This window comes from Pristis pectinata, chromosome 1 (genome assembly GCF_009764475.1).
Source record: "Pristis pectinata isolate sPriPec2 chromosome 1, sPriPec2.1.pri, whole genome shotgun sequence".
NCBI classification, from domain to species: domain Eukaryota; kingdom Metazoa; phylum Chordata; class Chondrichthyes; order Rhinopristiformes; family Pristidae; genus Pristis; species Pristis pectinata.
Genome location: NC_067405.1, coordinates 144,139,694 through 144,165,694, shown reverse-complemented (window position 1 = coordinate 144,165,694; position 26,001 = coordinate 144,139,694). Strand labels below are relative to the sequence as shown.

General features: G+C 42.2%; 1 protein-coding gene across 5 annotated transcripts in view; it reads left to right on the top strand.

Moving 5' to 3' along the window:
- Positions 1-26,001, top strand: part of rps6ka5 (ribosomal protein S6 kinase, polypeptide 5) — a 212,242-nt gene that overhangs the window by 123,396 nt on the left and 62,845 nt on the right. The window contains exon 1 of one of the 5 annotated variants that reach the window (XM_052017981.1): positions 25,297-25,418. The exons of the other annotated variants lie outside the window; for them this stretch is intronic. The gene's annotated coding sequence lies outside the window, so the exon portion shown is untranslated. Of the gene's footprint in view, positions 1-25,296; positions 25,419-26,001 lie in introns of those variants that run through there. 5 annotated transcript variants of the gene reach the window in all.

Below are 26,001 nucleotides of genomic sequence, written 5' to 3'. Positions count from 1 at the left end.
ATTTGGTATTCCGTTGATGCTTTCACTGGCCCTCAGACTCAAATGGGTGTTGCTTTGTTTTCACTTTTACGCTGCCAGCAAGAATCTTGTGCTTCTGTTCTTGGGCCCACAGACTGTGATGGGTTGCATCTGTGAATGTAGAATCTCCATATTGCTTTCCAAAGTAGAAGAGAATGGAACACTAGTGAGGAAAAGTTAAGGAGAGACGATACGCAATGGCACGCAGACTACGGATTGGCACTGACAAACCTTCTTGGAGGAACAGTGGCCTTCCATCTCTCTAGACAGCTCATCTTAAAATCATTCTTGGGATTTTTGTGTCATCAGCAGGCTTGGCATTTGTCACCCAACCCAGGTTGTCCCTGAAGAAGGTGATTCCCAAATTGTTGCTTCACCTGTATTGAAGTGCTCACATGGTGTCAGTCACAGGACTTTGAAGTTGTGACAAGGGAGTATTGCAAGTCAGGACTGTGTGTGATTTAGCTAGAGGTGCTGTAGATGTGATGTCCAGGATCTTCTAAGTGATAGAGGTTGCAAGTAATAGCCATCCTGTCAAGGGTGTGTAGGTGAGTTGCTGCATTGCATCATGTTTGGACAGTGTGAACGTCTGAGGTGATGTTAGCTGTAAAACCACCCACAACCAATTTATCTTGCAAGATCACCCAAATTATCGTTCTCTGGCGTTTACAATTTAAGTTATTATTATTAAGCAGCCTTAATTGCTGCTTTTCGGTGAGGCAGATAGGGGCAGGGAGGAGGGGTGGAGGGAGAAAGGAGAAAATTGACCTGAAACAATATTTCTTCAATTAATTTCTGCCACATAATTGATGGTAATCTGTCGGGCAGCAGGAACATTGAATGGGAACCATGTGAACTCGTGAATCTGCGTGGTGCTCGGCAGGTCATCCTGTATAGCCCCTGATAGCTTGGTAGCTATGGTGCTGGACACAGTAATGTTGTGTTGTAAATGACCCTGGAATAATGATCTACAGAGACAGCACTGAAATTCCACCACATCAGATGGTGCATTAGGTTCTTTAAGCTGTAAAATTCATCAACGCTGGCAATTTAACCACGGGATTGATATAGAAACCCATCTCATTCATTGTTGTCCTTTAGGAATGATAACTTTCTGTGCTTCCCAGTTTGGCATCCGTGCATCTCCAGACCCTTTTAGCAAGGCACTCGTTTCCAAGGCAGTTGGCAATGCAGGGTAAATACTGGCCTTGCAATAGTGCCCACATGTCACGAGTGAATAAAAAATAAAGCAGCAGTTGTGGGGTTCAACACGTGAAAATCAGCTGTTGACATGAGGTTTATTTTTCCAGTCACAGTCCATGTTTATGTAAATACTCTTGCCACATGTAAATTGTATATACAAGAGCATCTGGCTCCTGTGCAGTTAAATGTCAAATGTGAGAGGTGTATTTTAATATTTTACGAGCAGTGCTGAGCTACTAATTTAGATTCAGCTGTAAGCTACTATTTTTTTAATTGGTTGAAGTATTAGTTAACAAAATTGAATTAGGCATACAGTTATGTAGCAATTTGATATTTGGAACATATCACTGTAATATTGCTTCAAAATAAAAGTACCATACTCCTATGGATTAGTATAGTCAAGTTTGTTCATGCAAAGTCTTTTGCAGATAAGACTTTTTATTTGTCTTGTGTTGAATTAAATGTGCTTGTAAGACTGCCAAATACTCCCTCCTCACATATTTGTGCTGCATGTGAATAATAGTGTACGACTGAAGTGTGGGAGAAGTTTTTAAAAAAAATCTTACGGGGATAAAAATGTTCCTGATGTTTGCAATTTTTAATTCTTGCTGCTGTTGGGAGAGTTATATTTGTACTTTGTAGCTCTGCTCCAAGCTTGGCCAGATGGATGGCCTGGCTTGACCGAGTGGATTGGGATTGTGGGGATGCTCAGTAAGAGGAGGGCTGAGTGTAGTGAGGGCTAGAGGTACTGTAAGCTCCTATATGAGAGGGCAATGGAGAAAGGACGTTTGTGATGGGGAGGGCTGGTGTTGGGCAGTGGTGAAGAATTTCCATCGTCATGCGAGCTTGGGTGGAGGATTGTGAGTGGGGGAAGTTGGTGGGTTTGGGAGACTGGAGATTGAGAGTTTACAGTTTCTAAACTTCTGTAGGAGCCAGCAGCCTAAAGCCTTCTATCTCCTCCTTTCCCTTAGGGAGTGTTAAAGTAGTCATTATCATCAGCCTTCTGATTCACTGCCAGTTTCCCCATGTCCTGAAAATCTGTAGCACTATTTAATTTCAAAGTGGATGTCTGTTCTGGGACCCCTGCTCTTTGTGATTTTTTTCATAGATGACTTAGATGAGGAAGTGGAGGAGTGGGTTAGTAAGTTTGCAGATGACGCGAAGGTTGGAGGTGTTGTGGATAGTGTAGAAGGTTGTCGTGGGTTACAACGAGACATAGACCTGATGCAGAGTTGGGCGGAGAAGTGGCAAATGGAGTTCAATCCGGAAAAGTGTGAAGTGATACACTTCGAAAGAAAGAACTTGAAGGTGGAGTACAAGGTTAATGGTAGGATCCTTGGCAGTGTTAAAGAACAGAGAGATCTTGGGATCCAAGTCCATAGATCCCTCAAAGTTGCCGCACAAGCTGATAGGGTGGGTAAGAAGGCATATGGTGTGCTGGCCTTCATTAGGCGTGGTATTGAGTTCAAGAGCCGCGAAGTAATGTTGCAGCTTTATAAAACTCTGGTTAGACCGTACTTGGAGTATCGTGTTCAGTTCTGGTTGCCTCATTATAGGAAGGATACGGAAGCTTTAGAGAGGGTGCGGAGGAGATTTATCAGGATGCTGCCTGGATTAGAGAACATGTCTTAAGAGGAAAGGTTGAGTGAGCTAGGGCTTTTCTCTTTGGAGTGACATAGGATGAGAGGTGACTTGATAGAGGTGTATAAGATTATGAGAGGCATAGATAGAGTGGACAGCCAGCACCTTTACCCCAGGGCAGCAATGGCCAATACCAGAGGACATCTGTTTGAGGGGGAAAGTTTAGGGGAGATGTCAGAGGTAGGTTTTTTACAGAGAGAGTGGTGGGTGCCTGGAATGCACTGCCGGGCGTGGCGATAGAGGCTGATACAATAGGGAAATTTAAAAGAGCCTCAGATAGGCGCATGGACGTTAAAAAAATGGAGGGTTATGAGCTGTATAGAGGGAAGGGTTAGATTGATCATGGAGTAGGTTTATATAGGTCAGCACAGCATTGTGGGCCGAAGGGCCCGTACTGTACTGTTCTATGTTCTAATGGACTGTGGAACCTTGATTCAAATGTACTAATAAACATGGCAACACAAGAGACTGCAGGTACTAGAATCTGGAGCAGCAAACAACGTGCTGAAGGAATTCAGCTGGTCGAGCAGCATTTGTTGGGGTGGTGGGGGGGGGAGGAATTGTCGATGATTTGGGTCAAAACTGAATTAGGGCTCCTGGTGGAGGGTTTCAACCCAAAACGTCGACGATTCCTCCCCACCCCCCCACCCCCCCCCCACCACCCCCCCCACCCCCCCCCCCCCCCCATAGATGCTGCTCAACCCGCCAAGTTCCTCCAGCAGGTTGTTTGTTGCTATTAGTTAAGCATCTTGCTTGTCCAAGTAAGACACTTGGACATTCTAATATCTGTCATCCTGAAAGTGGCAGTGCCATGATATGTGACTTTTTCCACATGTTAACCATTGCAAGCGGGAGTTAATATCTGGACAACAGCATATTTTTGTTAGCCAACCAGAATTACCTTCAGGTAACAGAGTTATTAATTTAGTTAACTAAAGGCTTGTAGTGTACTGCAGCACCAAAGTTAATTTTGGAAAAAACAAAATAGAGTCAGGCATTTTCAAGCTTTGGATTAAAGACCTTGTAGAATTGGAAGCGGTTAGTTTTTTTTCTGAAGAGAAGGAAGGAGAGAAGCCATATGAGACGACACAGCTGCAACCCAAACAGTCCCAAAAGTAAGAACTCGTTGGTATCTGTCGTGAACTAGAGCTGATGCAGATTTCCAGCATCTGCAGTTCCTTGCTTTTTGCCTTTAGATAGATAGACTTTTAGACTCTAGGGGAATCGAAGATTAGAGGGAATGGCCAACTAGGTGGAGCTGAGGAGATGATCAGAGCAGTAATGTGGGGCCATTTGGCTGAACTACTTTTTATATTCTGATGGCCTAACTGATGAGTATATCTCGAGTTCCATTTTACCTATGTTATCCATCTTCTTTGTAAAGCTTTATATGATGTAAATTTTTGTAAATTACTGATGGCAGTCAAAGTCGAGTTTATTGTCATATGCACAAGTATGCCTATGCACAGGTGAATGAAAAACTTACTTGCAGCAGCATCACAGGCACGTAGCATCAGATATGCAACATTCACAAGAAAAACATAAGCTAAACATAAATTATACACAATTTTTACAAGAAAGAACACAATTAAAACAAAGAAAAACAAAGTCCATTTTAGTGCAAACTGATCAAAGTGCTCATCATGTTGCTAAACTCTAGTGATCTTGTGCCAGTTGGTTCAAGAACCGAATGGTTGAAGGGAAGTAGCTGTCCTTGAACCTGGTGGTGTGGGACTTCAGGCTCCTGTACCCCCTGCCCAATGTGGCTGTGAGAAGATGGTATGGCCTGGATGGTGGGGGTCTGTGATGATACATGTTGCATTCTTGAGGCAGCACCTCCTGTAGATACTACCGATGGTGGGGAGGGATGTGCCCGTGATGTATTGGGCTGAGTCCACTATTCCCTCTAGTTGGTTTTCCCTGTATCCTTTCATCTCTCTTTTGCAATGTGCCATCTGGATTTCAGGATGTTTCCAATGAATTGTGACCAGTGCATTTTAAGCTCATAGCCTAATCAGTAGAACTAAATTTCACTGTTTCAGCTGCTTTTGCTCAAGTTCCTTAGGATGTTTAATACAGAAATATTTTAGAACGTTTATGTGACTGGATTGCAAGGTGCTTTGGGATCAGTGCATTGATAACAGACATCTCTTAACTCATAACTTTGCCTGCACTGGAGCAGTACAGACTTCAGGCTGCACTTTAAGTCACGGTTACAAGGGACAGGACCCTGTAGCAAGGACTTGTTTTCCCCACTAGTTATGGGATTGAGATAACTAATCCCATAATTAGTTATGGGATTAGATTAAAAAAAACAAACTGCTAAGGAACTCTGCAGGTCAGACAGCAACTGTGGAGGCAAAGGGAGAGTTGATGTTTCAGGTTAAGATGCTGCATCAGGACTAGGAATGTAAAGTGGAGATAGTCAGTATAGAGAGGTGAGGGGCAGGGGGCAGGCAGGAGCTGGCCAGTGATAGGTGAGGTGGAGCCAGGTGGGAGAGGGAAGGGTGGAGATAGTGACAGAGGCTGGGAGGTGATAAGTGCAGCCAACAAAAGGCTGCAGATGATGGAATCTGATGAGAAAGGAAGGTGAAGGGTGGAACCAGATAAACGAGGGATAGTGGGCAGGTGGGAACCGTAGGGGGAGGGGATAGCGGACGCAGTGGGTTTGAGTATGTGGGTGATTGGCAAAAGGAACCAGGTGAGGGAGGGGTAAGAAACTGGGTAACAGGGGGCTTGGGGAGGGAATTTGGAAGAAGGTTGCCCATCTGAATCTGTGGTCAGTTTTTGGACCATAATCTGCTGTTGAGGATATGTTGATAATGATGCTCACAAGCATCATCATTGTGAAAATTCTTCAGTAACATCAGGCCAGGGAAGATAACAATTAAACTGACATATCTAAAACTGGCTGTCTTCGATGCGCTGCTCTTGTATTAATTTTGCGAAAATAACATCTCACTATCCGGGTCATGACTAAATGACAGGAAGTTGCTGTAGATGCAGCAGATATGAACTGAGTTTGTTACAGAGAGTTAATGCTAGTCTAAAATGACATGAAGAACTTGATTGGAACCATTATTTCCTTGTATATGTAATTCAATCAAAATTAGTTGATAGTTCAGATATCACAGTTCCAGCATTATTTTGTTTCCCCTCTGTTCTCATTCATCTTGGAATGGAGGGGTATGGATTATGGATTAAGCAGATGGGATTAGTTTAATTTGGCATCATTGTCGGCACAGACATCATGGGCCAAAGAGCCTGTGGCTGTGCTGTACTGTTCTTTGTTCTATGTTCTACTTGCAACTCCTTCAGATGGATCAGCTGCGATAAACATGCGTGCACCATTCTCTCAGTTGACACCACTTATGTCATTCAGTCTTTCTTGGTCTCGCTACATCACAAACAGTCCCTTTGCTCTCTCCACTCCTCCCTCCTCATGTGCAATTTAAAACATGATCAATTCCTAACTCCTCCAAGTTCCAATGTAATGTCATCAACCTTAAACATCTGTTTCTTTCTCCACAGAAGCTGACTGACCAGAGCAGTTTCAGCATCTTATTTTTATTTTAGAACATAGAACAGAACAGGCCCTTCAGCCCACAATGTTGTGCCGACATAGCTAATCCCTCCTACCTACAGATTGCCCATATCCCTCCTCTCATTCAGTGCCCATTCAAGGCCCTCTCAAAAGCCCCCAATGAATTTGCCTCCACCACCCTATCAGGCAACGCATTCCAGACATCCACCACTCTCTGGCGTGCCCCTGGCGTCCGTTCTGATCCTACTCACTCTCAGCTTAAATGCATGCCCTCTGGTATAGAATCACTCAGTAGTGGGAAAAAGATATTGTTTGTCCACCCTATCTATACCCCTCATAATTTTATACACTTCCAACAGATCACCCCTCAGCCTCTGCCGCTCCAAAATTGTCATTGGATAATTTTTAAAAAAAAGCTTTCATCTTTCTTTTTTCTCTCTTAATTGACTCCTTTTTTCCCCTCTCTATTATCTCTCTTAGCCTGATTTGGAACTGAATTGACCCAATTTAATTCTCAATTCCTTTACCCTCTGCATATTTCATAATTCCTTCAATCAGATTTGTTGAATTACTTTCCCCGCTTGCTCAAGCCCCAGGTGTTTGGTTAGTGTGGTGCTTACGTTACTTGCCACCCATCAGCCCATGCCTAGATATTGTCCAGTTCTTGCTGCATTTGGATGTGGTCTGCTTCATTCTCTGTGGAGTCGCGAATGGTGGTGAACATATTGCAATCATCAGCGAAAATCCCTACTTGTGACCTTGTGTTTGAAGCAAGGTCATTGATGAAGCAGCTGAAGATGGTTGGACCTTGAACGCTACCCTGAGGAACTCCTGCAGAGATGTCTTCTGACTGAAAAGATTGACCTCCAATCACCACAGCCATCTTCCTTTGTGATTCCAGCCAGCAGAGGGTTTTCCTCCTGATTCCCATTGACTCCAATTTAACCAGGGCTTCTTGATGCCATACTCAATCAAATGCTGCCTTGATGTCAAGGGCAGTTGCTCTCACTTCACCTCCAGAGTTCAGCTCTTTGTCCATGTTTGGACTGAGGCTGTAATGAGGTCAGGAGCTGAGTGACTTTGGTGGAACCCATACTGAGCTTCTCTGGGCAGGCTGTTACTAAGCAAGTGCTGCTTGATAGCACCATCAATGATCCCTTCCATCACTTTGCTGATGATCGAGAGGAGACTAATGGGGCGGTAATTGGCTGGTTTGGATTTGTCCTGCTTCCTGTGGACAATACATACCTGGGTAATTTTCCACATTGTTGGGTACATGCCAGTGTTGTAGCTGTACTGGAACAGCTTGACCATGGGTGCAGCAAATTCTGAAGCACAAGTCTTCAGTACTATTGGCTGAATGGTGTCAGGATCCATAGCCCTTGCTAGATCCCAAGCCTTTAGCCATTTCTTGATATCATGTAGAGTAAGTCGAATTGGCTGAAGATTGTCATCTAACATGCTGGGGACCATTGGAGGAGGCTGAGCCAAAGATACTTGCAGATGCTCCAGCATTTGTGCTGGACCCCCCAGTCGCTGAGAATGGGGATATTTGCAGAGCCATCTCCTCCAGCATGTTGTTTGGTTGTCCACCACCATTCACAGCTGGCTGTTAGATCAGATCCCCGAGTGCATCATTTAAAAGTTTAAGGCAGAATTACGGTAATTGCCAAAGGGATTGGAGATGATATGAGGAAAGACCATTTTTATGAAGCGAGTTGTATGAATGCTGAGTTGAATGCATTACGTGAATGGTTGGTGGAAGCAGATTCTTTAACACAAAAATGAATTGAATGAATTCTGAAAAGAAAGAAAACATTGGGTTGTGAGAAAAGAGCTGGAGAGTGGGAGTAATTGAATGGCTGTTTGAAAAAGCTGCTACCAGAACATTGGGTTGAATGGTGTCCCTCTGCTGTGTCATTCTCTGATTTTATAATGATACTCTCATCCATGTGTAAAAACAAAACTAACAGAAGGAGGCTGAGAGGTGACCGTGTAGAGGTTGATAAAATCATGAGGGGCATAGATTAGGTGAATGGTCACAGTCTTTTTCCCAGGGTAGGGGAGTCTAAAACTAGAGGGCATAGGTTTAAGGTGAGAGGGGAAAGATTTAGTGGAGACCTGAGAGGCAAGTTTTTCCACACAGAGTGTGATAGGTATTTGGAACGAGGTGATAGAAGTGCACTACAGTTACAATGTTTAGAGCTCATTTGGACACATTCATGGATAGGAAAGGTTTAGAAGGATACGTGCCAAATTCAGCAAGTGGGACTAGCTCAGGAATGCACCTTGGTTGGCATGGATGAGCCTGTACTGTATAATTCTGACTCTATGACACTCTTCTAATAGAAGCATATTTCATGTTTTGTGGAAAAAGATCAGAAATGCATGTTGTCCAAAGAGATGGTAACAGAGACCTGTAGAGCTCCCTTTGACTTTGACTCCCAGGGTATTAAGATTAGTTTCCATACTTCGGGGTTAATTTCACCAACAGGACAAATGAAATTAACAATTATCAGTGAGAAATAAACCTGCATTATGATAAACTTCCTAAACGTACAATTCACCTTAAAAAGAAATCTATATTAAGACTGTCCTTGTACACACACAGCCATAGATTATCCTACAGAATTTGAACTATAAACACCATTAGTTTTTTATAAATTTACTCTGCAAATGTCAGAAGTCTGATAAGCATGCAGGATAAGATATCAAATTTAAACATGGAGGTATCAACTTTCCATCTTCCAGACTTTTGTTTTTGTCCTGATCTGACATTTTAAGTTGCAATTACAGAAGCTATGAGAGCCTCTAGATAAACTTTTTGAAAAATAAGTTGGTATTTAGCCAATAGCCCATCAAGGTATAGAATTGCTTAAACTCCTTTTCATTGCTTTTAACTTTAAAACACCTATAAAATCCGTAAATAAATAAAGAACTGCTCCGTAAAGCCTCGATTAATGTTTTAATCAACATCGCTGAATTTACATTGCCACCAGGCATGGGAACAGTCAGCAATGTGGCTGCTGGCTTTAACTGAGCGAGATGGAAATTAACCTCTGGTCATCAGCACCAAACTGCTATTGTGGTATCAGCCATAAATATTAGGAAGGGTGTCAATCAGGGAGCTAATGCCAAAGCAACCATTTAGTGTTAGTGACCAAAGGCAAATTTCTACCTCATAGCTTCACAAGTTCACAAGGCAAAGGAGCAGAAGTAGGCCATTCGGCCCAACGAGCTTGGTCTAAAAATAGACTGACCAACCACATCTGGTTCTTCTGTATAAAATTTCACAGCATGTCAACATTCAGCACATCTCTTTAAAGTTTTACAATACATTAAATATTAGAAATGTTAAAAAGGCAACTCTTGATTATCATATGGTTGGATGTTCTGTGCTGAAGTTAATCCCAGCTGAATTGGAAGTGTTTATTCAGAAGATATTTGAGTTGGTAGAAGTGATCTTTCGACCCTTTTCAATATTAGCACTGTTTCCATTTGATAACACACTAGTTTTCTGAGATCTTAATTAAATATATCCTCTTGATTTGTCTTTTCTTTTCCTCTCGCTTCCATTAAAAATCGTTGAAATTGCCAGAAGCAAAGGTTGCAGGTGACAGTTAATGGAAGGCACAGATTTGCACGTGAAAATCAGAAAACTGCAGATTCTGGATATCTGAAATAAAAACAGAAGATGCAGGAAACACCCAGCAGGTCAGGCAGCATCTGTGGAAGGAGAAATAATTAACATCTCGGGTCGATGTTCTAGTTCTGATGAAGGGTCCTCGTCTCTTTCTCTTTCCACAAGTGCTGCCTGGCCTGTTGAGCTTTTCCAGCATTTTCTGTTTTTCTTACAGATGTGCATATGCTGTCTTATAAACTAACTGCACTGGACTCTACAATAGTAAAGAACATTGTTCTATAGTTGGATAAAACTTATTCTGTTTGCAGCATATGCTTCAAACCATAATCTCACTAATGAACGTTTTTTTACGTGTTCTTACAGTTTGTGTTAACTTATATTCACAGTCTGTACTCTCCCATCCTTTAATGTGCAACTAGCTTTTAATGCACATGTACATTACAGAAGCATAGAGCAGCAATCTGATGCAGGGTCTCAACCCAAAACATCGACCATCATTTTGCTTCCACAGATGCGCCTGACCCGCTGGATTCTTCCAGCAGTTCATTTTTTGCTTCAGGTTCCAGCATCTGCAGTCTCTTGTATCTCATGATATCTAACCTGATACAACTTCCAATTCAGCTCGTTGTTTTCAGTAATTGACACTAATCCTTAAAGTTGGCGTTTAAAAAATTGCATATGGGTTGCATGGTTATTTGTAAATAGAAGACTAGCAAAGACATTTTGCTAAAATTTTTACAGGTTATGTCTCTGCTGGACAAGTCTGTCTCTGCACTTTAGAAAAGGCATAAGGGCCTTGGCATGGGTGCAACAGTTCACCTAGATGCTGTCAGGGATAATTTAGTAATTAATTAGTTAATTAATTTAGTAATATGAGAGTTAATTAATTAATTAATTTAGTAATATGAGAGTTGGATAAGTTAAGACTGTTCTTGGAACAGCGAAGGTTAATATAGACTTTGATGATGATGAAGGGTCGAAGAGTTTTGGTAGAAAGAAAAATTATTTTCTTTGGCTGGTGACTCAGTGATGGAGTCATAGAGCAATACAACACAGATACAGGCACTTCAGCCCAACCAGTCCATGCCGACCATGGTGTCTACCCAATTTCCTGCATTTGGCCCATAGCCCTCTAAGCCCCGTCCCTCCATGATCAGAATTTAAAGTTTAATATAATTTTTAAAAGAATGAAGATTTTTTTTGTTTTGATTGTCAAAGTCAGGTATGCTTTACCTGAAAAGAGACTAAAAGCTAAATCACAGAATTGTAGAAAATCTACAACTCAGAAAGGATCTATTCAGACCATCATATCCACTCCATAAGGCTACCTGACCTAACCCCACCTTCCAGCAGTGGATCTATAAACCTGCAGATGTGGTTTGCATGGACTTCATTAAGGCCTTTGGTCCAAATGGTTAGGCTCCATTTGCAATTTGGCAAACTGCATCCCAGATTGGCCAGGCAATAGGAGACAGAGAGTGATGGTAGAGGGTTGTTTTAGTGATTGCATGTCAGGGATCGTTGCTGGGACCTTTGCTGTTTGTAGTACATGTGAATAATTTGGATGTTGGCGGCATAATCAGTAAGTTTGCAGATGACACAAAGATTGGTGGCGTTGTGGATAGTGTGGAGGGTAGTCTTAGGCTATAGCGCATTATAAATGAATTGGTGAAATAGGCTGATAAATCGAAGATGGAGTTCAATCCAGATAAGTGTGATGTATTTTGAGAGTACTAATGAGTCCAGGACATATACCATGAATCGTAGGGAGTACTGATGAACAGAGGAACCTTGGAGTACAAGTTCAGAGATCCTTGAAGGTGGCAGTGTAAGTAGATAATACGGTTAGGAAGCCATATGGGATATTGGCCTTTATTAGTTGGGGCAATGAATACAAAACCAGGAAGATAACTTTGGTTAGGCCTCAACTGGAGTACTGTGTGCAGTTCTGGATGCCACACTATAGGAAGGATGTGATAGTGCTAGAGAGAGTGCACTGTGAATGTGCACAAGGTCCCTTTGTTCTCAATATCCTTCCATTTAATGTGTCTTCTGTTGTCTTGTTGCAATTCCTCAAGTACATCACCTCACTCATCTCCGGATTAATTTCCAGTTGTCCGTTTTCTGCCCAGCTGACTAAACCATCCATATCTTCTCCTCGCTGTCAACCACACAGCCAGTTTTGCAATCTTCTTTTATGTGCTCCACCCACTCCCAGTCCCCTCCTCCCCCAAGGCTCCATTTAAGTCAAAATCATGAATATAAACTATTAAAAACAAGGGCTAAGTACTAAAATGTCTGAGCTGAATGCAAATAATTTAAAAAAGACATTGGAGAGATATTTGAGAATGAGGAACTAACTAGGTTGTGGAAAATAACAATCTGGGACTGGGCACAGTTGATATTTCTAATAGGCAGCCTAGTCATAGTGGCCATCTTTCCTGTATGCTTCTGTGATCTCAGTGTGGTTAGTCAAAATGCGCCAGCTTTAATTCAGGGGAAGCACAGTTTATTTTCAGTAATAGTCACAGATCCACAGATAGATCAGCTTTAACAGCCTTGTGTTCAAAGAAAAGTGTTTCTGATTAATTCTAAACAGATTTGCCACTATGATCTGTGATGGCACTGAATTTTGGAACTGAATCATGTACTAAGCCCTCTAATTGCATCTGTCATCACAAAGAAAATGCTGCCAATGTGGCAGTAAAGGGGGTGGTAGTCGGGTGGGAAACGAATATATGACACAGAGCCACATAACGGTTGAAAAGTCACCTTGTTCAAATGAGAGCGTCCCAGGATGCTGAGGGAAGGGTGAAAACAGCAGCAACTCCTGCCCACAATTTTTCAACCCTCTAAAATGGAGGTGGTGCCAAAGGAAGGGAAGATTGCAATGTTCAGCTATAGTATAGAAATGGGAAGCAGGATAAATCTGACAACTATCAGCAGGTCAACCATACACAGTGGTTTTCGAGGATAGAATGTGACCAAATATAAGAGTGTTTGCAAAATAAAGGCCTATGTAATTAGAGGGACCGAGACAATAGAATTCTTCTTGGGCAGCATTGCAAATGCTTCCAATCCAGTTCTGTTGGTTAAGAGGTGGTTGATGAGGCTGTTGCAGGATCTCCAGTCTCTGCCACAGTTGAGAGAGAAGGTGCTTCTCAGGCCAGGAGTTGTGGGTTGTGAAGAGGTTCTGCACTCTTGTTATTTTAACTGATGCTCCGTGTGCTCCTATCAAAGGGGCTTGAGATGCTCACTGCCTTCCCAGATTTCCTTCTCCACTTTGTGTAATCTCCGGCCAGGGATTCCTGTTATTTTTTTCAAGGAAGCTTTGAGAGATGTCAGACATGTGGATAACATGTCCTTCCCAGCAGAGATTGTGGAACAGAGGGACCTAGGAGTAGAAGTGTATTGTTCACTGAAAGCAGTGTCGCAGGTAGACAGGGTGGTGAACAAGGTGTTTGGCATGCTGGCCTTCAGTCAGGGCATTGAGTATAGGATTTGGGGTGTTATGTTGCAATTGGATAAGACCTTAGAGAGACTGCACTTGGAGTTTTGGGCACCTAGTTGTAGAAAAGACATCATTAAACTGGGAAGAGTGCAAAGAAGATTTACGAGAATGTTGCCAGGGCTCGAGGGCCTGAGTTATAGGGAGAGCTTAAGCAGGCTAGGATTTTATTCCTTGGAATGTAGGAGATTGAGGGGTGACCTTATAGAGGTGTATAAAATCATGAAGGACAAAGATAGGGTGAATGCACATAGTCTTGTCCCAGGGAAGGGGAACTAAAATCTAGAGGGCATAGGTTTAAGGTGAGAGGTGAAAAATTTAAAAGGGACCTGAGGGGCAACTTCTTCATGCAGAGGGTGGTGCGTATATGGAACAAGCTGCCAGAGGAAGTGGTTGAGGCAGGTACAATAACAACATTCAAAAGACATTTGGATAAGTACATGGATAGGAGGAGTTTAGAGGGATAGGGGCCAAACACTGACAAATGGAACTAGGTTGGTGGGCACTACAGTCGGCATGGACGAGTTGGGCCGAAGGGTCTGTTTCCATGCTGTATTATTCTAAGGCTCTATGGTCACAGCTGGCATTGATGATATATCTCTCCAATGCTTTGAGATGCCTGTAATTGGAGTGCTTAATACAGGACTCGTACAACTCCCTGGACGGCAGGGATCACTGTTGTGTTGGTATGCCCTGGAGCACTTTCCATACCTTTGGAATCATCTTTCAGTGAAGGTAGACATCAGTAACAAACTACACCATTGTCTCCAATGCATAGCACACCCTTTGACAGTCTGAGTAAGAGTAAGATCTGGACCTTAGATCCAACAGTAAAATAAAACTGGTTCATGGACAGAGAAATTGGAGTATAATGGAAGCTTGGTTCCCCCCCCCCATCCCAGGGGTTGGTGTTGGGATCATTACTCTTGATACATATTAGTAACCTGGATTTGGGTACAAATAGAGCAATGATATGAAGCTTCGAAATGAAGTAATCAACAAGGGTAGTGACCAACATTAAAAACATACAGACAAAAAGCAAATGAAACTTAACATGAAAAATTGTGAATGAAGTTGAGGTCTTGCTAAATGCAGGCATGGACTGATTTATTTGCTTAGGAGTTGTGAATGGAATTAAATGTTGTGTAATTGTTAGCAAACATCCTCACTTCTGAGACTCCTCCAGTGCTACCTTCTGGATCCCCGTACCTGCCTCACTCCTGTCTCTGTTGATTGACCACACGGAGTACAGTGTTCAGTTCTGGTCACCTCATTATAGGAAGGATGTGGAGGCGTTGGAGAGGGTGCAGAGGAGATTTACCAGGATGCTGCCTGGGTTAGAGTGTATTGAATATGAGGAGAGGCTTAAGGTGCTAGGGCTTTATTCACTGGAAAGGAGGAGGATGAGAGGAGACATGATAGAGGAATATTGAGAGGAATAGATAGAGTAGTCAGTGCCTCCTTCCCAGGGCACCAATGCTAAAGACGAGAGGGCATGGCTTTAAGGTTATGGGTGGGAGGTTCAGGGGAGATGTCAGGGGGAGATTTTTCACCCAGAGGGTGGTTGGTGCATGGAATGCACTGCCTGGGGTGGTGGTGGAGGCAGATACATTGGACAGGTTCAAGAGCTTGTTAGATAGGCATGTGGAGGAATGTGAGATAGAGGGACATGCGGGAGGAAAGGGTTAGGTAGTGTGAGGGTGGTTTGATGGACGGCACAACATGGTGGGCTGAAGGGCCTGTTTTGTGCTGTATGGTTCTATGGCTCTAATTCCGCAGTACTTACTTAAGGTAAGAGGTGTGAGTGCTTTGTGGAACAAAACGTCCAGTTAACTACCCTGCTCTGATGCATCGCAGTATTCAAATCATGGACTTCAGTTCATCAATTCTGGGCTACGTTTGTTAAGCTGCAGACACTTACTGTTTTGTGCCTTCGTTCCAGCAGGTTACGACTGCACTGCGTTTTCAGAGATGTGGAAGCCAAAATTAATCTTCCACTTTATTAGCTGAATGTAGCCATTGTCAATTAAATTACAACTGAAATAACTGCAGAGAGGTACTACCAAAAGGAAAACAATACTGGATTTAGTGAGCCCTCGGGTGCTTGTTAGAGAGATTGAAGTGACATGGAGAACCAGCAGTTTCATTGCTTGAAGGAAGTGGGCAGCAATTGTGTGAAGAAACCAGATTAGTTTCCTACTTCTCTAATATTTCACTGTGCTATAAAGGGAATAGGCAATTTCTCAGTAATGTGTTGAGCATAATTTCACACTAAAGTTACTGAAGGTCTGGATTTGTATGGCTCAGTGTTGAGTCTGGAAGGCCTTAAGACCTGCTTGTGGTCTCTGTTCATTAGTAACAATTGGGTGGAGAAATAACATCCTGACACTGAGTTAAAAGTTATAAACTTTGAATCACAATGATTGAAAAAGAAAGTTAAATAGAACCAAGTGCTTTCTTTAATTCAGTTCCTGTTTTCAAAAAATTGTTTTGGGGGATGGCTAGAAATTAGATGGTACAGTAGGTAGTTCCTCCATGGCTTTTAACTTGTGAGAATTCAAATCCTATCCCAACAAATCAGATGAAATTCTTCTCTTATATGCTAACAAGTTTTAGGACATCTAACTTCCTAGTGGATAGGGGGCTGTATTTCATCATTATTAAGGAGCAGTTTCACTGGGCAAGGTCATGGAGATGTGTTTGAACCATAGAGGATGCTGTTCTGAGATTGGCTGCAGCTTGTTGGATTTTTACTCTGGATCTTGGAAGTTCTTGATAGGTGCTTGAAATGGGAAGTGTTCCAGTTTTTAGAATCAACATTACCATGACGATTTCTGCTCTGTTTTTTTAGAATTATATAGTTGTACAACAAGAAGGAACACGTTAAACTTGGAAAAATGTTCCAGTACGTTTTTTTTCCTCTGTCAGAGAGCTCGGATCATGCAATCAATGTCTTCAACTGACACGGTAGTCTAGAAGTCCAGTATTGCAGCACCTGATTCTCATGGTGAAATGTCCAATCCAGCCTGTGCACACTCAGCCTGTTCCATCAGAGCACTATACTCCATATTTTACTGTGTCTTAGGTCGTCTAGGATGCCCTCTCAACGTTGGGGCGTTGTCGATACAAAACAGGTGGCTTATGCTCTATTCAAGCTCAGCTTCCAAATTTCTTCATAGCTTAGTTTTCTCATGTGGTTGTCACATGACCAAGTAATGAGAAAGTAATTAAGAAGGTTAATGGAATGTGGACCTTTATTGCAAGGAGTTTGGGTATAAAAGTGTAGAAGTTTTGATATAGCTTTATAGGGCAGTGGTGACTATGTGCTTGGAGTACTGTATACAGTTTTGGTCTCCATACTTAAGGAAAGATGTGCTTTCATTGGAGGCAATGTTGGGAAACTTCACTACATTACTTCCTGGGATAAAGTGCATGACAGGTAGGTTTGGTTGGGCCAATACAAATCAGAGTGTAGAAAAATGAGTGGTGATCTTATTGAAACATCATAGAGTCTGAGGGGACTGACAATATGGAGACTGAGAGCACCTTTCCTTTAATAGGTGTGTCTAGCACTTGGGAACATAGTTTCAAGACAAGGGGTCATTCATTTTATGAGGAGGGATAAGGAGGAATTTGGATTTTTTTTACCCCAGAGAGCGATGGAGGCAATGTTCAAGGCAGAGATATTTAACTTACAAGGATGTCAATAGGTATGGGGAGAGAACAGGAAGGTGATTTTGAAGCCAAGAATGGATCAAACACATCCTTATTGAATGGCAGAGCAGGCTCAAGAAGCTGATCGACCGATTCATGCTGCTTATGGCTGCTGGCTACAATGAATATCCTCTCTTCCCCTCTCCATCTGATTTACCTGATGCATGTGTGTGGCATCCGAGACAATGGATTTCATTCCTTCCGTCAACAGTAGTCTGCCTCTGGGACTGTTGTGTTGCCTGCAACTTGTCAGCAATAAATTAGGCCAAAGGACCAGTTAGTTGTGATCTGACCAGTGTGACCTCTTCAGGAGAGTGGACCTGTATTCAGTGGAGGTCCCGCTTCTTGGCCTCTGGCTGCCACATGCTAGGTCAACCATGCTAATTTTTTTCTTTCCCCTTCTTGTACTGTTAAACTTTTATATCTTTCTGGATGAATAGCGACCTATTCATCCCCTTCCCTTTAAATCAATCCAGATCAAAGCACCTATATTAGTTGTTATATTACTATATAGTCCCTAGCATTCTTCTGTAAATAATCATAGGAAAGAGAGAGCTTCTGCTTGCCTTCTCTTATCAGTGGCCATACATATTTACATAGCTGCAAACCACAGATGGCCCAAATAATATATATACGTATAGTCTATCTGACTGCTCCGAGCTGTGTGCTAACCAGTTTAAGGTGATTGTGCAGGTCAGTTTAAAAAAATTAAGTCCTGCATTTGAAATATAGCAGATCTCCAGTTTAGCTGTGACCTGATTGCTAAATTGCATCAGTTCCTTATCAACCATTGCCCCTGAGTTTATTGAACTAAGTTGGCTCCTGATTAAACAACACAGTTGTTTTTGACCTTTAAAACCCTTGGCCTCACCTCTCTGTATTCTTGTCCAGCCTTGTGAACCTCTGAGGTCTTCAAGCTCCTCTAATTCAATTTCTTTTGCATCCCTGATTTTAATTGTTCTTCCAGTGATGCCTTGCCTTCATCTTCCCTGGCCCTGAGCTCTAGACTTCACTTCTCTACCTCTCTTTCTCCTTTAAGTTGTCCTTTAAAACCTACATCTGACTAAGCTTTTGTGTGTGGGCCTCAGCTCATCACAATCTACATCAAAGATTTGTTTTTTTAATTCATTCAAGGGATGTGGGCTTCACGGGCTAAGCCAGCACTTAGTTGCCCACCCTGATTGCTCTTGAGAAGTGGGTGGACTGAATGTCATACTTGCAAGTTGCAAAATTGGATGGAATTACGAGTAGGGAGGAGTATGGAAAGAGGCTTCAAGGGGATATAGGCAGGCTAAGTGAGTGAACAAGAAAATGGCAGATTTGAGGAAATGTGAGGACTTCCACTTTGGTGTGTAAAGCAGGAAAGTGAGAGGGGAAGGGGTACAGTTGGAAGTCAGGCAGGTCCATGATAGGTGGAACGGAAAGGGCAAATGAAGCCAATTGGGGAGAGGGGAAGTGAAGGTGGAGACAGCTGCCGGAGGGTGATGAGTGGGGACACAACAGCTACTGGTGCTGGAATCAGTAGACGATAATGGGAACCATTAGGGGAGAGATGAAGGGCAGATGGAACTAGATGGGGGAGGGGATCTGGTGGGTGAAATGTGTGGATAGGAGGTGGATGGAACCTGGAGGGGGCAGGGGGAGAAATGAGTTATGGGAGGGTGGTGCTGGAGGAGGTATGGGAAAGGAACAAAAATGGGAGGATGAGGTTGATCGTAAGGAGAGACAGAAGAGGTGAGGGTTGCCTGAAATTGGGAAAATTCAACATTCATACCATTGGGTTGTAGACTACCCAGGTGGAATATGAGGTGTTGTTCTTCTGGTTTGGGTTGGGCCTCACCCTGGCAGTGGAGAAGGCCAAGGACAAACAGGTCGGTGTGAGAATGGGAAGGGGAGTTGAACTTCAGTACCCTGTTTGCTTCCTTGGTGACTCTCTTAAATTGATGACTTCTAGATTTGCCCTTCCCAACAAGTTGAAGTGCTGGGTGAGAATTTGGGTTTGGCAGGATGCTGTGGGTGTCATTTGGGGGCCAAAATAGTGTCCATATGTGTGCATATGCATTACAGCCATGAAGTCTGACACGCCCATCTCAGAGTGAACAAGAGGGACCAAAAGTAAACCAAATATTAATCTACTTGCATGTACAATTCGGACCCTGATGCCTGCTTCTGATTCCTGTTGCAGTTTTTGTTTTGTTTTTTTTCTCCCCCAGTGACGGTCTGTGCTGGTGCTGCTCCCTCTGATCAAACTGTCTATAAAGACCATGCAGATTTAAAGAAAATGGCAAGTACCTATCCTGCCACTTCTGGCCCTGAAATCTGTGACCTCATCGCTATTGCTGACCTCCAGGGCTCATAATCTCTGCCAACACCCTCCACCCAAACTCCCCAGTAGTACACCCAAACCTTGTAATCTTCCCTACCTGACTGCTGACCACTGCTCCACACCACAGTGATCCTTCTTTCCAGCCCAGCTCTTCAACAGCATAGCTGAACTTGAATAATCTTCCTCCCACCACCCTCCACCAGCACTGCTCCTGAGCATGGGGATCTTCTAACCAGATCCTACCAGCACTACTCCTGAGGCCTCCGGTCTTCCTTCCTCACAATCTAGCAGTTCCTACAAGGCCTGTGACCTTTATTGCTAATGTCTGAACAATATTCATAAGCCCTATGATCTTCCATCCAGAAACAGACTCTGGCAGTGCGATCTTCCTATCTAATCTTCTCTATACCACTCACTTCTCTGTTTCTCTTCCCCAGCCCCAGTAAATCCCAAACTTGGTCATACATTCTTCTTTATTATCCACTTGCCTGGAAGTTGGTGCAATAACCTGTATAGTCTCCCACAATATCATCCAAAAAAATCCAGAGTCCAAAATTTCTGGCTTCTCCCACCACCACTGTGCAGTTAAGGTACCTGAAAATGGATGTGCTTGGGTTTCTAGAATATTCTGACTCTTGATCAAAGCCTTCCCAAAGTCGTATGCCACTTTTTTGAAAATAGAGAACCAGCCTGTTCCTGATGGTATAACCTCAGATTCTGAGTCCACTTTTGTGGTTCTGTATTTTTTCTGTAATGGTGCTGATCAGCACTGTATAGCTGGTGCCAAGTGTAGTCTCACTAAGCCACAGGATCAAATTTTGTCTGATAATACTCCTTTGAAGTATCTGCTCTTTGAAAAATCATTTCTTTCCCTGGAGGAACGTCATTTTATGCTTGCTTTCCCTGTTTTTGGATTTAACTTGTCTCGCCACATTCTTTTCTTCTAAATCCTTTTAGTTTTCTATACAGGTGCTATGTAACCTTATTTTTGTTAGCACAGTGAGATACCTCAGACTTCATTGTATTGAAATTCACTTGCCAATAACATGCACATTCTGCAAGTTTATTGACGTCATCTTCATCTTCACTTCTACTTTCTGACAATAGTAGCTTGTATTTATATAGCTTTTTTAACTTAGCAAGACTTCCCAAAGCCCTTCAAAGGTGGGTTATCAAATAAAATCAGGAGAAGAGTAAAAGTGTGGCCAAGGAACCGCAGCTGAGGAAATGGCAGCCGCAGCAATTTGCATCAGGAGGACCAAAGTATAATCTAAAGGAAAATGGAATGACTTGAATTGAGGAGATGCAGGGTAGCTAACTTAGGGACTTACTGAAAATAATGCTGATATATTTGGCAGGAATGGCACAGATTGGAAACCTACTTTAGTATCAGTGGATGATGTGTTTATTTTTAAGAGTGACCTACATCCAAATAGGTCACTTTTTTAAGCCAAACCTGGTCAGAGATTGGGTGTAACCTCAATTACCACGTTTGTTCTCATTGCCATTGCATGAAGGGCACATCAAGAATAGCTCAGTGAAGCTGTTGTAAGAAAACCAGTGGCTGTTTTACTGTAACTGAACGAGCAGCAACAGTAGGTTTTGGAGATTTAAAAAGGGTATACATTTGAAATGAAACTGAATTTATGAGGTGGTATACTATTAAATTTTACAATTAGCTCAAACAACCTAGGATGAATTAGTCTTTAAAGAGTAGATCATCATAGTTAAGTAGAAAGCCAAATTTGATATTTCAACTTTAGTAAAATTTATTTTCACTATGCATAGCTGTGAAAATTGTTTCCTGCAAGCCACACTCTGAGGCATGTAGATGTATATCCGAGGTTGATCCAATCAAGTTAATTTAAGTGTGGCATCTAATCTGACTACAGAGGAATGGAGTCTCAAGAAGGGACTCTCCAGTCTACTAAATGCAGAGTGTATCTTTATTGATTTAAATTAACAGGATCATAGAGGAGCAACTTGTTGTTTTTACAAATTCAGTTAAACTTGACCCCTAACACCTTGGGTTTACATAAGGCATTACTGATGTTTTCCCATTGCCACCTACACCATTTCTACACCATTACTCCTCCACACTGAATTCCCCAGTTCCCTCCAGAATGGATCTCCCTTGGATGGTGAAAGTTTTTTCTTCAAATCCAATTCCTTTTCAATGGTGTTACTTACCAGCAGCAATAGAAATGCAACGAGCAAGGTTTCAAAGTTAAAACCTATTTATTAATAACTACTTGTAATAAAAAACATTAGATATCAGACATTGACTGAAATAAACTGAAGTGTGTGTGGCTAGTTCCCAAACTGCCAAGTCTAGGAACAGTTCTCAAAGTTTTACATTGGCAAACCAGTTCAGTTCAGCAAGTCATGAAGCAAAATGATGGGCAAAGGCTTCTGAAAACCACGCTAGAATGTACAGAGAAGGAGTTTACGAATTTCACAAGTTCCACGTTGGAACCAATACGACGCCACAATCGCCGAAGATCTCAGTTGCTTTGTTCTGAAATATCTGCCACACCGAGGGCACTTGATATGTGGCCACCCACAGATATACCTGATTCCTGGTACAGGTTAGTGACAAAGTGGACACCACTGATTGCTCCAAAAATCCATGTATGGATTGCAAAGTGACAGTCACACAACTAATAGGCTTCACCCACAGATACAGAGGCTGGCAGTCAGTGCTACCAACTCTCACGTCTCTCTCGTCTCTCCTCCCCTGAGAGAGCAAGCCCCCCCAGCAGTCCATGCCACAGCCTGCCAAGCCAACACCACCGTGAGGTGCCTTAAAGGGACACTCACCAAGTAGCAACCTGGGGCTCATAACAGTGGCCAGATTATGTTCCAGTAATCTTGCGAGCTTTGTTACTCATTTTAGGAGACCACACCATCAAACTCCTTAGCATGCAGGCTATATTATCATTAAACAAGGAATTTTCATACTTGGAGGTTCAAAACGAATAGTAATGAGTGTGTTAATAACTTATATTGTGACTTCCTGAATTGTGACGCAGATGTGCAGTTGTAGATTCAGGATTGGCCTGGAGAGAGCATTTTGAGCTGTGTTATACAAATGTGGTGGAGGCAATCAAGGGAGCTGTTCCAGATTCTAAATCAAGGCTATTGTACAGCATTAAAACATATTGACTTAAGTACAATTTTCTTTTTCTATTTTTCCCATGATTATATTAGTACCAAGATGCAAAATACACCTATCGACAAAAGTGCCTTTTATTTAATCAGAGGATGCCTTTAGTATTACTGGCAATAGCACGAAACCTTTTTTTAAAGAGAATGATGAAGTGGAACATCACTGGCCAGCAATTAGTTTCAAATGATAAAAATGTCAATCATGCTCCAGTTATTGTCAGCTTAATTACCTGGGAATCTATTGTTTGAAGAAAGGCCCAAGTTGTAATGTATTAAGGGAAATGAAATCCATTTACCTTTATTGAATGCTTTCTCTGCACTGAGGAACAGAGTATTTGCATTAAACATGAATATTTAACTCCTTCATAATCTTAAATCTTGTTTCTTATTTTGTGTTATACCAGAACTGATTTACATGCAGTTCTGGTCACCCCATTATAGGAAGGATGTGGAGACTGTGGAGAGGGTGCAAGAGAGGTTTACCAGGACACTGCCTGGATTAGAGGGTGTGAGCCATAAGGAAAGGTTGTGTTGTTCTCCCTAGAGCGTCGGAGGCTGAGGGGAGACCTGATAGAGGTTTTTATAGGGTAGATAGGGTAGACAGAATCTTTTCCCCAGTGTAGAAATGTCGAACGCCAGAGGCCTTTAAGGTTAGAGGGTGGAAGTTTAAAGGCAACGTGAGGGGAAATTTTTTACACAGTGAGTGGTAGGTGCCTGGAATGGGTTACCAGGGGTAGGAGTGAAAGCAGGCAGTTTGGTGGAGCTTAAGAAGCTTTTAGATAGACACATGAATGGAGGGGTATGGATGATACACAGGAGGGGACATTTAGTATAAATCGGCATCAAGATCGGCACAACATTGTGGGCCGAATGGCCTATCCAATGCTGTACTGTTCTATGTTCTATATGTATAAGTAATAGATAAATGTCCCTCAGGCTAAATACTGATGCTCCATATTGTTGTATCTGTAATCTGCATTGTGATAAATTGTAATAATGATGCTTTGTTTGAAAAAAATATTAGATTCACCTCAATAGTTTTATACAGTAAGTGCCATTATCCTAGGCTGCAGGAACTGGTTAGGTGTTCAAATGGCTTTCAGTCCCAAGAGGTGTAGGATAATGCACTTGAGGAGGGCTGGCAAGGTAAGGTAACACCTAATAAGGGACACTAAGAGATGGAAAGGAACAGATAGGTTTGCAGATCTCTAAAGGTAACAGGATAGATAGACAAGGTGATTAAGGCAGTGTTTGGAATTCTCACCTCTCGCAACCGAGGTATGGAATACAGCAACGAGAAGTTCATGCTAGTTCTGTATAAAATACTAGTTAAGCCACAGCTAGAGTATTGTGTGCTGTTCTGGTTGCCACATTACAGGAAGGTATCTGAAAGCACCACAGAGGTGCAGGGGAAATTTCCAAGGATATTGCCAGCATTGGAGAATTTTAGTTAGGAGGAGAGACTGACTAAGGAGGGTTGTTTTCTTTGGAACAAAGGAATCTGAGAGGAGATTTAATTTTTTTTAAATAACGAGAACCCTGATGCAATAAGCAATAAACTGCTAGTTCCCTTAACGGAGAGATTGATCATGACACGACATGGTTGGGGAGGTGAGGGGAACTTAGGAAATATCTTCTAATGAAAGGTGCTGAAGATCTGAAAGAGTGGAGGAGGCAGAAACTTTTATCGTATTTTTAAGTGAACTTCAATGAGCAATTGAAGAGTCATTATCTACAAGGCTTTGGACCAGTGTTAGAGGTAGGAGCAAGTTAAATAATTTCATTTTGTCATTTATTTTCATGATTTTTCTAAGTTGAAACAGAAATTAAACCCAATATCATTTGAGGGAAGAAAGTGGCAAGAGGGGAGAGCACGAGTAGACCACAATGTTGTTATTGTTTTACCTTGTACTACCTCAATACATTGTTGTAATGAATTGATCTATATGATTGGTATGCAAGACAAGTTTTTCACTGTACCACAGTACATGTAACAATAATAAACCAATTTACCAAGCTCTTGCTGCAATCTGTATTGATGGAAAACACAGCATCAGAACTTTAAGCTTGTCCAAGAAGCGTAATATTTTGGGTGCAATGCTCAGTTCACCATTGTACAAACAGGTTGCTTCTCAGCATCTCACTGCAGGTACCAGAATCAGGTTTATTATAACTGGCTTGTGTGATGTGAAATTTGTTGTTTTGCAGCAGCAGTACAGTGCAAATACATACAATTACTATAAATTACAATAGTAAATAAATAGTGTTTTTAAAAAAAGGAATAACGAAGTAGTGTTCATGCGTTCATGAACCATTCGGAAATCTGCTGGTAGAGGGGAAGAAGCTGTTCCTGAATCATTGAGTGTGGGTCTTCAGGCTCCTGTACCTCCTCCCCGATGGTAGTAACAAGAAGAGGGCATCTCCTGGATGGTGAGGATCCTTAGTGATGGATGCCGCTTTCTTGAGGCACTGCCTCTTGAAGATGTCTTCGATGGTGGGGAGGGTTGTGCACGTGATGGAGCTGGCTGAGTCTACAACCCTCTGCAGCCTCTTGCGATCCTGTGCATTGGAGCCTCCATACCAGGCTGTGATGCAACCAGTCAGAATGCTCTCCACCGTACATTTATAGAAATTTCAAGAAGGCAGACGCAAGGTAGAATATGTTGTGTGTACCAAACTCCTAAATGCTTTCCTTAGGAATGTAGGTAAAACTAGATTCCATTGAACAGTTTTTCTTTCTATTTTGATGTTAGTTTTATTCCTCTGCTTTACTGGTCTAGAGGCAGGGAAGCTTCCTGTCCCTCTTAGATGGCAACCATAGATAATGTGAGCTGCATCTCTCTTGAGGTCTAGCATTTCCTCAGAGTACATCGCTTAGCTATAGTTCAAACGCTCATACAAACCACAGTTTGTTAGCCACAAGTACTCGGCAATATGAATAACCTATTTAATGTATTAATCACCCTAAAGAAAAAGCTGAGCAATATGAAAAACAATTTTTTTTAGCAAAGTTTTCTTCACGTGTGATCTCTGCAGTTGCAGAACTGACAGACCAGTTGTGGAAAGTTGGAGGGTAAATTCTTTCGTAAAATGACTGGCCTTTCACCAAGTATATTTCTGCCAAAAGTGGTCCTTAGGGTGATTAAGATCTTTACCCTATAACTCCTCAGTATTGACTTGTATGTTTGCATGTGGCCATGAAGCCTTATATGTGAAGTGGTGTTGGGATATTATCT